We start from the raw sequence: 14916 nt of genomic DNA on the forward strand, positions 1-14916 counted from the left end.
TCGAGTATAAAGATGCTTTTGCATGGTCCTATGACGACATGCCAAGTCTAAGCACTGGCTTGGTGGTTCACAAATTGCCCACTGATCCGGCATTCCCCCTGTCAAGCAGAAGCTGAGGAAATTTAAAACTGATATGAGTGTGAAAATTAAGGAAGAGGTCACCAAACAGTTTGAGGCCAAAGTCATTCGGGTCACCCGGTATCCCACCTGGTTAGCTAATATTGTGCCTGTACCGAAGAAGGATGGTAAGACCAGGGTGTGTGTTGATTATCGAGATTTCAACAAGGCAAGTCCCAAGGATAACTTCCCATTGCCGAACATCCATATATTGATCGACAATTGTGCCAAACATGAAATTGGTTCTTTTGTGGATTGTTATGCGGGTTACCACCAGATCTTAATGGATAAGGAGGATGCAAAAAAGACAGCATTCATCACATCATGGGGAACGTACTGCTATCGAGTCATGCCATTTGGTTTGAAAAATGCTGGGGAAACCTACATGAGGGAAATGACGACCATATTCCACGACATGATACACAGTGAGATCGAGGTTTATGTGGATGATGTGATTGTAAAGTCTAGAAAGCAGTTTGATCATGTCATAGATCTGAGAAAGTTCTTCCAAAGGCTTTGCAGGTACAATCTCAAGCTCAACCCTGCAAAATGCGCATTCGGTGTCCCGTCTGGAAAGTTGTTGGGATTCACAGTCAGCCGCTGAGGTATTGAATTAGACCCATCAAAGATCAAAGCTATCCATGAGCTGCCACCCAAAGAACAAGACTGAGGTGATGAGTCTGTTGGGGAGATTGAATTACATTAGCAGGTTTATTGCTCAGCTCACAACAACTTGTGAGCCCATCTTCAAACTGTTAAAGAAAGATGTTACGGTTAAGTGGACAGATGAATGTCAGGAAGCATTTGATAGGATAAAAGGGTACTTGTCAAACCCACCTGTGTTAGTCCCTCCAGAACCAGGGAGACCTTTGATTCTGTATTTGACAGTCTTGGACAATTCATTTGGATGTGTGTTGGGATAGCATGACATCACTGGCAGGAGGAGCAGGTCATATATTATCTCAGCAAGAAGTTCATATCTTACGAGGTTAAGTACACTCATCTTGAGAGGACGTGTTGCGCCGTAACTTGGGTAGCCCAGAAGCTGAAACATTATTTGTCATCTTATACTACTTACCTCATCTCTCGCTTGGATTTGTTGAAGTATATCTTCTAGAAGTCTATGCCCACGGGAAGGCTCACAAAGTGGCAGATCTTTCTCACATAATTTGACATTGTCTACGTGACCCGGACTGCGATGAAAGCACAAGCATTGGCCGACCATTTGGTTGAGAATCGGGTGGATGAAGAATACGAACCTTTGAAGACGTATTTCCCTGATGAAGAGGTAATGCACATTAAAGATTTGGAACAGAGTGAAAGGCCAGGATGGAAACTTTTCTTTGATGAGGCCGCCAATATGAAAGGCGTTGGGATAAGAGCGTTACTTGTTTCTGAAACAGGTCATCATTACCCTGTTACGGCTCAGCTTTGGTTCTACTATACTAACAACATGGCTGAGTACGAGGCATGCATTTTGGGTTTGAGAATGGTTGTGGATATGAGTGTCCAGGAAGTCTTGGTCTTGGGTGACTCGAACCTTCTGGTCCACCAGATTCAGGAAGAGTGGGAAACACGGGATTTAAAACTCATACCGTATCGACAATGTTTACATGATCTTTGTCAGCGATTCCAATCAATAGAGTTCAGGCATATTCCGAGGATTCATAATGAGGTCGTTGATGCTTTGGCTACTCTGGCGTCAATGTTATATCACCCAGATAAGACTTATATGGACCCTTTGCATATTCAAGTCCACGATCACCGTGCTTATTGTAATGTGGTAGAAGAAGATCTCGATGGGGAGCCTTGGTTTCACGACATCAAGGAGTACATCATAATGGGAGTGTATCCCATACAAACCACAGGTGATCAAAAGAGAACAATTTGGCGGCTGGCAAGTGGATTTTTCTTTAGTGGAGGAGTATTGTACAAAAGAACTCCAGATCTTGGATTGTTGAGATGCATAGATGCTAGGCAGACCACAACTATTATGACTGAAGTACATTCTGGAGTCTGTGGACCACACATGAGTGGGTATGTGCTGGCAAAGAAGATTCTCCTGGTAGGTTATTATTGGCTCACTATGGAGCGAGATTGTATCAGTTTCGTGCGTAAATGTCATCAGTGCCAAGTGCATGGAGATTTGATTCATTCTCCGCCATCTGAATTACACACGATGTCTGCACCGTGGTCTTTTGTTGCGTGGGGCATAGATGTCATTGGGCCAATTGAGCCGTCAGCATCAAATGGACACAGATTCATCCTAGTGGCCATAGATTATTTCACCAAGTGGGTTGAGGCTAAAACATTCAAGTCTATAACCAAGAAGGCGGTGGTTGATTTTGTGCACTCAAATATCATTTGCCGGTTCGGGATACCGAAGGTAATCATCACAGATAACGGTGCTAATCTCAATAGTCATCTGATGAAAGAGGTGTGTCAATAGTTTAAGATTACACATTGCAATTCCACCCCATACCGCCCCAAGGCGAATGGAGCAGTCGAGGCAGCCAACAAGAACATAAAGAAGATACTTCGAAAAATGGTGGAGGGTTCTAGGCAGTGGCATGAAAAGCTGTCATTTGCATTGATGGGTTATCGCACTACTATCCGTACTTTAGTAAGGGCGACTCCTTATTTGTTGGTGTATGGCACCGAAGCAGTGATACCCGCAGAAGTGAAAATTCCATCCCTTCGAATTGTCGCGGAGGTTGAGATCGATGATGATGAGTGGGTCAAAACCCGCTTAGAACAATTGAGTTTGATCAACGAGAAAAGATTAGCAGCAGTGTGTCATGGCCAGTTGTATCAATAGAGATGGCAAGATCATACAATAAGAAGGTACGTCCATGGAAGTTTGAAGTGGGTTAGTTAGTATTGAAACGCGTTCTTCCACATCAGGTTGAAGCAAAAGGCAAGTTTGCCCCAAACTGACAGGGGCCGTTCATTGTAACTAGAGTGTTGTCCAATGGTGCATTGTATTTGACAGATGTAGAAGGCAAATGTGTAGAAATGGCTATCAACTCTGATGCAGTCAAAAGATACTATGTATGATTCCTTTGTTTAATTGTACTTGTTTGTATTTGGCATGTTTTGAATATTGAAATGACGAAGGCATTTTGTTCTGCTATTTAAACACTTTATCCTTTGTTACCCCCTTTGAGCTTTATTTATTTTTCTTTCATATGCCTCTTTCGGAATCAGTAGAGAATATCGGGAACACAAGCGTGAAAGATAAGTAAAGGAAGAAGAGAAAAAGAGAAAGAAAAGAATGAAAAGAGAAAGAAAAAAATGAAAAGAGAAAAAAAAGAATGAAAAGAAAAGAAAGAGAAAATAGAAAATCACAACAACAAAGCAATTCCTATGTCATGAACTACGTTCGACCTGACTCCTCTTAAGGATACGTAGGCAGCCTCACGGTTCGGTCCCATCAAAGTAAAAATCCAAAAAGTCCCCAAACAAAAAATTGGGTCAAAAGTTGTGGTTGTTATCAGAAATCTAATTCCGAAAGTTGTAATTTTGAACCCATTCGAATTGTTTTGAGCTTTTTATACCCTTTCTTTCTAAACCCATCCAAAAGCCACATTACGGTCCAAAGAAGGACCTTCTGATCAGTCTTCGAGAAATGTCAAGTCAAGCAGGTAGAGGTGATTCATATCAGGGGCAACACTCTAGTCCAAATAGGGAAAAAGAAATAAAAAATGAGAGAGTCTTATTGGTTAAAACCCTCACGGGCACCGTAAGGCGACGGGAGCTGAGAGAAATAAAAATGAGAGAGTCTTATTGGTGAAAACCCTCATGGGCACTGTAAGGCGGCGGGAGCTGAGAGAAATAAAAATGAGAGTTTTATTGATAAAAACCCTCACGGGTACCTTAAGGCGAAAGTGAGTTGACGGATGGACGAGTGAGAGAGGTCTGCTGGTGAAAACCTTTCAAGGCACCGCAGGATGAACAAGGTCAGGATTTGGGTGAAGAAATCAGGTTATGGAAATTTTGGGGCAACAATGTATGGCAATTGAAAGTTGATTGGTTGGACAGATTGGGCCGATTAATCCGAAATGCATGTCATGATCATTGGTACCAGCTGCTCCACTCAGATAAGTTTCTTTTCTTTTTCCTCTTCAGATAGTCTTCCAGTTTTGGATTTTCTTATCCTTAACTCTGAAAGTCATTGCATTTCATTTCTTTTGGGTTTATTTCTCTAAGATGTTCCCAATGTCAGTTCTGTTTAAGCAAATAAGAAGGAATTTCAAAGCTCACTACCAGCTTCAAGATTGCAAAGCACAGTGCGGCCAGAGCACACCAAATATAGCATGATGTAAAGTGGGATAAAGTGCCAGCAAGAGTTTCATCGGCAAAATGATTTAGTAATTTCATGGGAGATGCAGAGGTTCCGTTAAAGGGGTCAGAGGTGTGAAACAACGGTTCAGGTATAGAACACTCGGGTCATTCAGGGTTATAGGGTTTTGAAAGTTAATCGGAAAGTCAAGCGGTACAAGGCCAGTTCGGGGAGCCATTCAAAACAAAACAATGCAGCGGAGAGACCTTCAACAAAGAATGCCATCAACTAACCGCCACATTTTAAACTGACGAATTTTATTTGATTAAATAGGGGCAGGAAATTTTGGTTGTTTCGGAGAAACCCTCCATTGAGAAAGGCGGTCACCAAATAGGTTTGATTTTTGTTTTTTCAGGACCCTCCTGGAAAATGGGATTTAGTTTAAAATTCAAAACAATTGTGAGTAGCAAGATCTAGCATAAGTGTGCCCCAAAGGAACTTAAGTAGGCTTCAAAGTTTACATGTTTGAGATAGGATTCAATTAGAAGTTTCCAGGACCCTCCTGAATAATGGGACTTAGCTTTAAGATTTCGATTAGATAACAACATTTAGCGTAAATTCTGCTGTAGGATAGTATAATTCAGCCATAAAAGTTGTCACTCTTAAGATAAAATTTGACCTTTGAGTTTAGGACCCTCTTGGATAATGGGGAGTAGTTTAAAGACCCTCTTAGATAACAAGATTTAGCAAAAGTCGTACCTTTAGAAGATATAACTTAGATTTAAAATTATCGTTTAGGTAAGAATTGTCAGGACCCCCATGGATAATGGGACCTAGCTTTCAAATTCTTAGTAATATTTGGTAATATAATTCAGTTTAACACTCACATATGTGCCCAGCTACCAAACTGGGGCAGAAAATTTTCTTTGTTTTGTCTATTTTTGTTGAAATTAGGTACCCACTTGGAGAACAGGGAGAAGCAGTTCAAATTTAGCAATCAGGAGCCCGCCTGGAAAGCAGGGAATACATTTCAAGTCAGCAGTCAGGAGCCCGCCTGGAGATCAGGGAATACATTCAAGTCAGCAGTCAGGAGCCCGCCTGGAGAGCAGGGAATACATTCAAGTTCAGCAGTCAGGAGACCGCCTGGAGAGCAGGGAATACATTTCAAGTCAGCAGTCAGGAGCCCACCTGGAGAACAAGGGAATACATTCAAGTTCAGCAGTCAGGAGCCCACCTGGAGAACAAGGGAATATAACTCAAGTTTTAGTTTTCAAGTTCTTATTGATATTTGGTAATGTGATTCGTTTTACACTTACATATGTTCCCAGATACCCAAACTGGGGCAGAAAATTTCCCTTATTTTTGTCATTTTGTTGAAGTCAGGAGCCCGCCTGAAGAGTAGAAAATACATTCAAGTCAGCAGTCAGGAGCCCGCCTGGAGAGCAGGAAATATATTTCAAGTTAGCAGTCAGGAGCCCGCCTGGAGAGCAGGGAATACATTTCAAGTTAGCAGTCAGAAGCCCACCTGGAGAGCAGGGAATACATTTCAAGTCTAGCAGTCAGGAGCCCGCCTGGAGATCAGGGAATACATTCAAGTTCAGCAGTCAGGCATCCACCTGGAGAAAAGGAAAAATATCTCAGATTACAAGTCAACAAGGCAACAAGAACCACATGAGCAAGTTTGAAGATATAGATAGGATTTTGTAATGCGTATATCATAGTCTAGTCTAACTTCTTTTTATTTTATCAGGGTGTAATAAGGGGATACAGTAAGCAGTAGCAGCAGCAGCAACAGTGAAATCACAGCTTCGTGGTAGTCCCAGCTACCAAAACTTCTCGAACTACACTGACCTGATTTCTTTATAGCCGAGGATATGTAGGCAACCTCGGAAGCAGGGTGCGGTCAGATCTTTCAAAAATGCTTCCCACGGAGTATTCAAGCGGGCAAAAATCGCTCGTATTCGCTCGCTTTGTCTTTGCACGAAAACTCTTCGTGTTTTCGAGCAAAGAGGGGCATCTGTGAGCACGTGATTTTTGCCCTATATGAATTACTCCCGTAAATTCAAAACAAAGCAATTTCTTCCATTGTTTACAATTTTGTGGATTTTTGTGGCATTTTCTGTTAATTGTTTGCATATTGCCTGGGCATGTTTATTTTTATTTAATTATGAAAATACAAAAATAGGCTGCATTTGCATTTAGGATTTAACTTTGTATTTTAAGAATAAATTAGTAATTAAGTTGCTTTACAAAAATGGAAAATCACAAAAATAGTTTATTTTGCTCTTTAGTTTTGATTTTTGAATTTTGGTAGTTTTTCTTTAATTTGGTATTTAATTAGTCGTGGTAATTATTATCTAGAGTTAGTTAATTCAATTTGACGGGATAATTTATTTAGGAATTAATTTAGGTTTATGTTTAATTTTAATTTTAATTTAAAAGGAATTGAAAAAAAAAACTAAAACTAATTTGAAAAGGAAAGAAAAAGAATTGAATAAGAAGCCTGGGTTTGGGCCATTCTTGTTTAAAAATCCATAGGCCCAAATATTTTGCCCTGAAACCTGTCCCGTTTTTCAGCCCAGACCCGCCCCAATCTGGTCCGCCCCACCTCAAAATTAAAACGACACCGTTTAGTCAAGATAGATCTGAGCCGTCGAGGTTAACCGATCTAACAGCTCAGAAGTGAGAGATACTTAATATATAAAGGTCTGAACCAGTCACCCCCCCAGACCCCTACCCCCTCTCATCTCCTTCTCCGAACCCTCATCACCTCCGTCGAGAACCGCCTGCCGAAAATCGTCTCCGCCGCCGGTGGTACTCCAATTGACCCCAAAGTAACACCATTGATTCCCCTCCTTCTCCTCTTCCCAAATCTCCAAAACCCCTCCCTCGAATCCTACTAGAACTCTTCCAATCTTGAATCGAAGAGAACGACCAAAACCCTAACTCGTCCAATCGGCCCCAAAATTACACCCTATAACCATCTCGTTCCCCTCATCTCAAATCCCCACTCCATTCCCCTCAAATACTATTGGAGCATCTTGAATCTTGAATCTGAAAATCGAATCCTAGAAGCCAAATCCTACACCTGTGCAAGTAGGGTTATTGCCCCATTCCTCTGAGTTCTTTGGGTTGGTTTTGTCTCATAATAACGTTGTTCGCTTGTTCTTGACAAAGAACAAATGATTGACGTTATTTGGGGATGAAATCAGAAGGTCGAGTCCCGGTTTCGCACTTTTGGTCGGTAAGTTCTCCTTTCCTTCTTCATTCATGTTTGGTGTCATTTTAATCTCCATGCCTCCTCATCTCTTTTTCTTTTTTTTTTTTTTTCTTCTTCTTTTTTTCTTTCTCTGGTCACTCCAACTGAAGTTTGACCGAATCTTCTGGTTAAAGGATAAGTTATGCGCTCTTATTCCTCGTTTGCTTTATTGTCCCAAATTCGCTTCTCTGATTTCTGTAGTTTGTTAAGCGCGGCTTAATTTCTGGTTGTTATTCTGTTCAATCACCTAGTTTAATTAAATTAGGCCCATAACCTGGTTATTTTCCTTTTATGTAGCTAGGGTAATTGGTTTATTCACGTTTGCCTTGGTTTGGGCTGCATTTTTCGGGTTTCTTTCATTTGGAAAGACTGGGTCAGCTTCTTTAAATGTTGAATCTGTGGTTAACCTAAATTGGGCTATAAAAAGCCCAAGAGGGGAATTAATGGTAATCTGCAGACCTATAGGGCTTGGAACTGGGTAAATTTGACCCATGTATTGGTCTGGTTTTTTTTTTATATAACAGAATTTTTAAAGGGTAGTGTAGGAATTGTAGATAAGGGAATTTGCAGTAAATGAATAGGGAAGCTTCTACGAAACTAGGGTGGGGGGGCTATCTTGAATTCTAAAAATTAAACTAAGGGCACCTATGCTAAAATGGAAATTGGAGAAGGGCCTAAGTGCAGAAATTATTTCCTTAAGGCTGCCCTACTTGCCTTGCCTATAAAGGCATCTTTTCTTGCCTTTCAAGGCAGAGTTTGAAAGCTGGAAATCCAGAAAAATACAGAAGCTGCATAAATTTTACTATTTCATAAACTTCAAGAGCTAAAGTTCTGAGAGAAAAAGACAAAGGGCTGAAAAACTTTAGAACAACACTGTTTCATTGATTTCTTTTTGGTGATTTTTGAGGTTTTCTTGGTGCTAAAACAATTTTCTGGTTAGCTGATTTTAAGATGGGTTAAAGTCGAGTTTGTCTTGAGGTCTGCTGGTCCATCGAGTGACTGAAATTAGTGTTTGGATTATTGTATCTTATCTACTGGTATAAAAATTGGTCTGTTAGTTCACTTTCTGTTTTGCTGGGCTCTACTGCTATTGCTGTTGTTGATCCTTGTTGTTAACACTGTTGATCCCTTTTTATTTCTTTATTCTCTCAATCTTAGGTACACTTGTGCATTCCTTCTAAGTGTAAAGTTGATTTGGAATCAAGAAATGGAGATCTGGAACTTTGAGTCATATTCTTCAATAAGTTTGATCGTAGATTAGCTTATTTGCCCGTTTCATTTTATTTAGAGAATTGCATTTACTGCCCTTCAAGCTATAATCTGTAATTCAAATTTGGGTTCTGAACATCATATGTTAGATAATGTCTGCCTTAGTTTGGCCGTCAAATGTAGTTGTTGATATTACTTGTTTGTTTTAAGGTTAGTATACGGGTTTGATTGAGTGCAGTGGATTCGATTTTTGGGCCATATGCTAAAGACAATTTCTGTAGCTTTTAAATGGATGGCTCAATGTCATAGTTTTGCTGGATTGGGGTAGCAAGTCTCCATATTATTAATGTTTTGTTTGCCTTTGGCAATTATTAAGATGTGATTTAGCTTAAATGGGTTTATTTTTAGCTTAGTTCTGCCTTCAGAATTTGAACATTGTGTCACGAACTCCTGGCATTTTGTTTTGTGGAGTTCACATGTGACATTTGCATTTTTTTGAGAATTGTGATCCAAATGATGAGTATGGTTCAACAAATCACAAAGCTTGTGTAATGGTGTGAGATTTTGTTATTAGCTCTGTTTCATTGTGATTGGCTAAGTTTCATGTAATGCTAATAATTCAGTTTGTTCGAAAATGGGCTCAGACTCCTTCCATGATCAGGGTTTCGGTCTTTTAATTCAAAACAAGCATTTGTTTCAATTCAATCCTTTATTCCATGTTGTGTACATTAACTAGCACTTTTGGTCAGTAAGTAGGGGCATAAGGTTGGTCTAACGTAGGCCCAAATGAGAATGTGGTCACATCCCTACCTCTTTTCTCATCATGAATTAGGCTCTTTAAGCCTAAAGCCCCGGGACTTCCCAAGTTGGAATGCCCGTTTGTTTATTTTGAAGAGATGTTTTTGGGCTTGTGAATCTTTAGTACATTGTTCAGTCTATCTCGTAAGGCCAAGTCTTCAAATCAAAACAATTAGAATCCTTTTAGCTTCCCTTAGTTAATTGTTGGTATGCCATGATATAGTACAAGTAGGCTATGGACCTCGCTTGGTTAATATTTTAATCCTTAAAATTTGAGGCGTGCCATTTAGCGGATTTTCCGTGGCCCTCGCAAAGCTGCAAATGTGTTAGTTGCTTTAGGCGCGCATTTTAATAATTTACCTTCCTAAACTCGGGTGTGCATTTCATGTGACCCAAATCAAATCTTAAAACGTTGAATAAAATATGTTTAGGATTGCGGGTGCATTTCATGTGGCACGATCCAAATACGTGTTTTAAACGACGTTCAATCTTCTTTAAAAATTGAATAAAATTGGCTTAAAGTTAAAATTGCACATAGGTTAAAACATGTATTAAAATCAGATGATAGGTCAATTGTAACAGTTGAGCGACTGTGCTAGAACCACGGAACTCGGGAATGCCTAACACCTTCTCCCGGGTTAACAGAATTCCTTACCTGGATTTCTCGTTCGCAGACTGTAATACAGAGTCAATCTTTTCCTCGATTCAGAATTTTAAACCGATGACTTGGGACACCATAAATCTCCCAAGTGGCGACTCTGAAACTTTTAACAATAAATCCCGTTTCGATTGTCACCTTAAGTTGGAAAAAACTCCATATATTCCCCTCTCAGGGTGTAGGTAAAAAGGAGGCGTGACATGCTGAATCTAGTAGAAGTGGAGGTAAGAAGAAAGAAAAAGAGAGAGAGGGAGCAAGTGGTGATGAGAGGGGAAATGGGAAAGAAAAAGTTCTGGCTATATGTGGAGGTGTTGAAGAAGGTGGCAACAAGTCAGGGGGAAGTGGTTCTGGGGAGACGGCTGAAGGGCTTGTACATCTAAGCAAGCAACAAGATGAACCTGGTTCATCTGTTGAGGAAACACTGGCTGATCTTCTGAAGAGGGTTGGGGCCAGTTATGATCCAAAGAAGCATAAAGCTTCCACACAAAAGGCTATAACTGCTTCCAAGCCAACAAAGGAAAGCAAAATGTCATCCCCAAAACCTACTATACCTTCAGTACCTAAGGGAAGAGCCACTAGAAGCAGGGTCAGACAAAGTGAAGCTGAGTTACAGAAAGCTCTGGAAGAAAGCAAAAGGAAAACGAAGGAGAAGGGAAAAGCAAAGGCTGTGGAGAGTTCTGAGGTTGCAGAAGAAGAAGAAGAAGAAGAAGAGGAAATGGAACTGGTCCATCAAGAAAGGGGAACAACTGTGGAGGTTCCTACACCCAAACCAAAAAGGGCCAAGGCTTCTTCCAAGAAGTCTTCCTCTGAACCTGTATCTGATGAACCCTCTTTAGCCAAAAGAACTAGATCTGCAGTGAAAGGTAAGCAGGTAAAAATTACTAAAGAAGAAGAAGAAGAGGAATCTGAAAAGGAACAAGATAGGTTTGCCATCTTTGGCAGAAGAAATTCTTTGAAAGGAAGACTGTTGAGAGACCTGGATGAGCCAGGAATGAGAAGACTGGTGGATGACCTAGCTGCACAAGGTTGGAAGGACATGGTCCTTGGAATGGATGGGAGGCTGGCTAGGAAAGAATTGATTGAGTTTATGGCCAATGCCACAGTGAAGAATGGGGTAGTCACCAGTATAGTGAAAGGAGTAAGGGTGCAGTTTGATGCACTCAAATTGGGTAAGATTCTAGACATACCTAGTGAGGGGTATGATGATTATACAAGTCAAAGGTGGCCATGTCTAGATTCTCTCCCTACTGCTCTTCAAATCACTAGGAATTTTTGTGATGCCGCAACTGCTGAAGATGTGCCTGAAACCAGGTTTGTGCAGAAAAGTGAGATGAGTCCTGAGCACAAGGTCTTGTTTAAATTTGTTAACAAGTGCCTACTGCCCAGACAGGAGAGGAGGCACACTGCCAACTACATGGACCTGGTTCTTATGGAGTGCCTTGTGAGAGGAATGCAGATCAATTGGCCTGCCTTTATTGTCAAATTACTGGACAGGGTCATAAATGGCTCCAAGGATCATGCCACCCCATATGGGTTCATATTGACTACTGTTCTGGATAGGCTGAATGTGCCTTTGAAGAAATGGGAGATGGCATCAAGCGAGGAACACTTTAGCGTCAAGACTCTTCTGGCTTGTGACTATCCAGTCAATGCCACCCCAGTTGAACCTGGTTCATCCCTGAAGACACCTGTGAAAAACAAGGTTAGGGCTTTGGTTCAAGAGTGTGGATCTAAGGATGCTGAAACTGCTCGGCTCCAGGCTCGTGTAGCTGAACTGGAAACTGGAAGAGATGGCCTTAGAACTGAGCTAGCAAAAGAAAAGGAGAAGAGTGATGGGATACTTCAGAATATGCTCAACCTTCTCCAAACCCAGCCCTCTAGTTCCTCCAAGCCTTAGGATGTCCAGGTGTTGTCTTCTGAACCAAACTAGTGCCCTAGTGACCCGGATTAGGGACTTTTTCATTTTTTTGCTCATGCTTTGGAAGTTTTTCTTCCTTTTTGTGGTTTGTTGGTGGAAACATATCTTATCAATGACAGTTGTTGTTTCTCTTGTTCTATGAAGATTTTGCTCTTAATAGTTTGAATATGTTTGTTGATTATTGATGATTTCATCCATGTTTTCACTTGTAGTTGCCCAAGTGGCCATGAGTAATTACTAAAATCTGGAATTCACAATGCATGCAACTTTTCGATGATGCCAAAAGGGGGAAGAGATATTGTGCTTTACTCTTTATTTATTCTGAATAATGTGATATTTATAACCTAATTAAATTTGGTCCTTGATGATAAGTTAAAACTCTAAGTTAATGTGTTGATGATCAAGCTGAGTTCCTACAGGTTCTTTGATTAGTAAAAGAACAGAGTTTGTCATCATCAGAAAGGGGGAATTTGTTGGCCCAAGTTCAAGTGAAGTTTTGAAGAATGACAAATGAACTCAGTCATGGACCAGGTTCATCATTTGAGGTATAGTATTTATCAACCTAGACATGTGAGATACACGTGAAAGAGATAAGTCTTAGTAATCAAGCAGCAATATCTCCTGAACTGATCGAAAAGGTTGCTTATTGGATGAGGAGATAAAATCTCCTTATGGGAAGAGGACACAATCACACAATCCGGATAAATAATAGGGTTGGAGTTTGTATTGAACAAGGCTCAACTTCGATGGAAGATCAGCAATTGAGTCTCAATCAAACTCTGATTACTAAATCATTAAATAATAGTGATTGTTCTCTTTTACAGGTGTTGCACATACGCAGAAGTTAAACATGAATAGGGAGCAAAATAGCAACACTTTTTGCAAGCAGTTCGTGTGTAATTCAAGTGTGCAAACCTAAAGCTACTTGAACGAGATAGAAGAACCAATTCCATTATGTTTATTCTTATTCTAGTTCAATTGTAGTAGGTGGTTTAAAGTTGTACCTTTTCAGCTTTCATAGAAGTATTTGTAATAGGTACTTTGAGTGTTCAAGTTATAGGCTAACTTGAAGGTGTCGCAACAGTTGAGGTTGTGTGCTACATAGGGATTAGAGTTAATCCTTAGGTTTACAAAGAGTTTTTTAAATGCTATTTTGGCTCAGTAATTTTAGTAGATATTTGGGAAAATCCTACTAAGTAGTAAGTCGTGGTTTTTTCACCTTTTGAGCCAGGTGTTCCACGTAAAAATCTTTATGTTCTTTATTTTCTGTACTTTTAATTCCACAACAGTAGCAGTTAGAACACCTAGAAGAACCAGGTTCTTATAGATCGAAAAATTGGGTACCACACAAATCACCCCCCCCCTCTTGCGTGGTATTGATGTTTAGAACATCAGTTCCCAATAGAGTGATCTCGTTCTTGAAAGCCCAGCGTATGGTTGGGAAGGATTGTCTTTCGTATATAGCCTTTGTGAGGAATGTCGGTGTTGAGACTCCCAGTATTTATTATGTTCCAATTGTGAGGGGTTTTCCCGATGTGTTTCCTGCAGACCTGTCGGGCATGCCACCGGACATGGATATTGATTTTGGTATTGACCTAGTGCCGGGCACTCAGCCCATTTCTATTCCGCCGTATCGTATGGCACCAACGGAGTTGAAAGAGTTAAAGGAGCAACTTCAAGAACTCCTAGATAAGGGGTTCATTCGGCCTAGTGTGTCACCTTGGGGTGTGCCGGTTCTATTCGTGAAGAAGAAGGATGGCACTATGAGGATGTGTATTGATTATAGGCAATTGAACAAAGTAACAATCAAGAACAAGTATCCTTTCCTCGTATTGATGATTTATTCGACCAACTTCAGGGAACGAGAGTGTTCTCCAAAATTGATCTTCGTTCAGGTTATCACCAGTTGAAGATCAGGGACTTGGATATTCTTAAGACGGATTTCAGGACCCGATATGGTTATTATGAGTTCTTGGTGATGTCTTTTGGGCTGACCAATGCCCCAACGGCATTCATGCATTTGATGAATAATGTGTTCCGGCCTTATCTTGACTCGTTTGTCATAGTCTTCATTGATGATATTTTGGTATATTCGCATAATCAGGAGGAGCACGCAGAGCATTTGAGAGTTGTGTTATAGAGATTGAGGGAGGAGAAGCTTTATGCAAAATTCTCCAAGTGTGAGTTTTGGCTCAGTTTAGTGGCTTTCTTGGGGCACGTGGTGTCCAATGAGGGTATTCAGGTTGATCCGAAGAAGATAGAGGCAGTACAGAGTTGACCCAGACCGTCCCCAGCCACAGAGATTCTCAGCTTTCTTGGTTTGGCAGGCTATTATAGCCGGTTTGTTCAGGAATTCTCATTTATCGCATCGCCTTTGACCAAGTTAACTCAGAAGGATGCTTCATTTATATGGTCGGACGAGTGTGAGGAGAGCTTTCAGAAGCTCAAGACAGCTTTGACCATAGCTCCAGTGTTGGCTTTGCCATCAGCTTCAAGTTCATATACTGTGTATTGTGATGCTTCGAGAGTGGGTATTGGTTGTGTTTTGATGTAGGAGGGTAAAGTTATTGCTTATGCTTCTCGTCAATTGAAGCCCCATGAGAAGAACTAACACGTTCATGATTTGGAGTTGGCTGCCATAGTTCACACGTTGAAAATTTGGAGGCATTACTTGT

Source organism: Nicotiana sylvestris, chromosome 6 (genome assembly GCF_000393655.2).
Source record: "Nicotiana sylvestris chromosome 6, ASM39365v2, whole genome shotgun sequence".
NCBI lineage: Eukaryota > Viridiplantae > Streptophyta > Magnoliopsida > Solanales > Solanaceae > Nicotiana > Nicotiana sylvestris.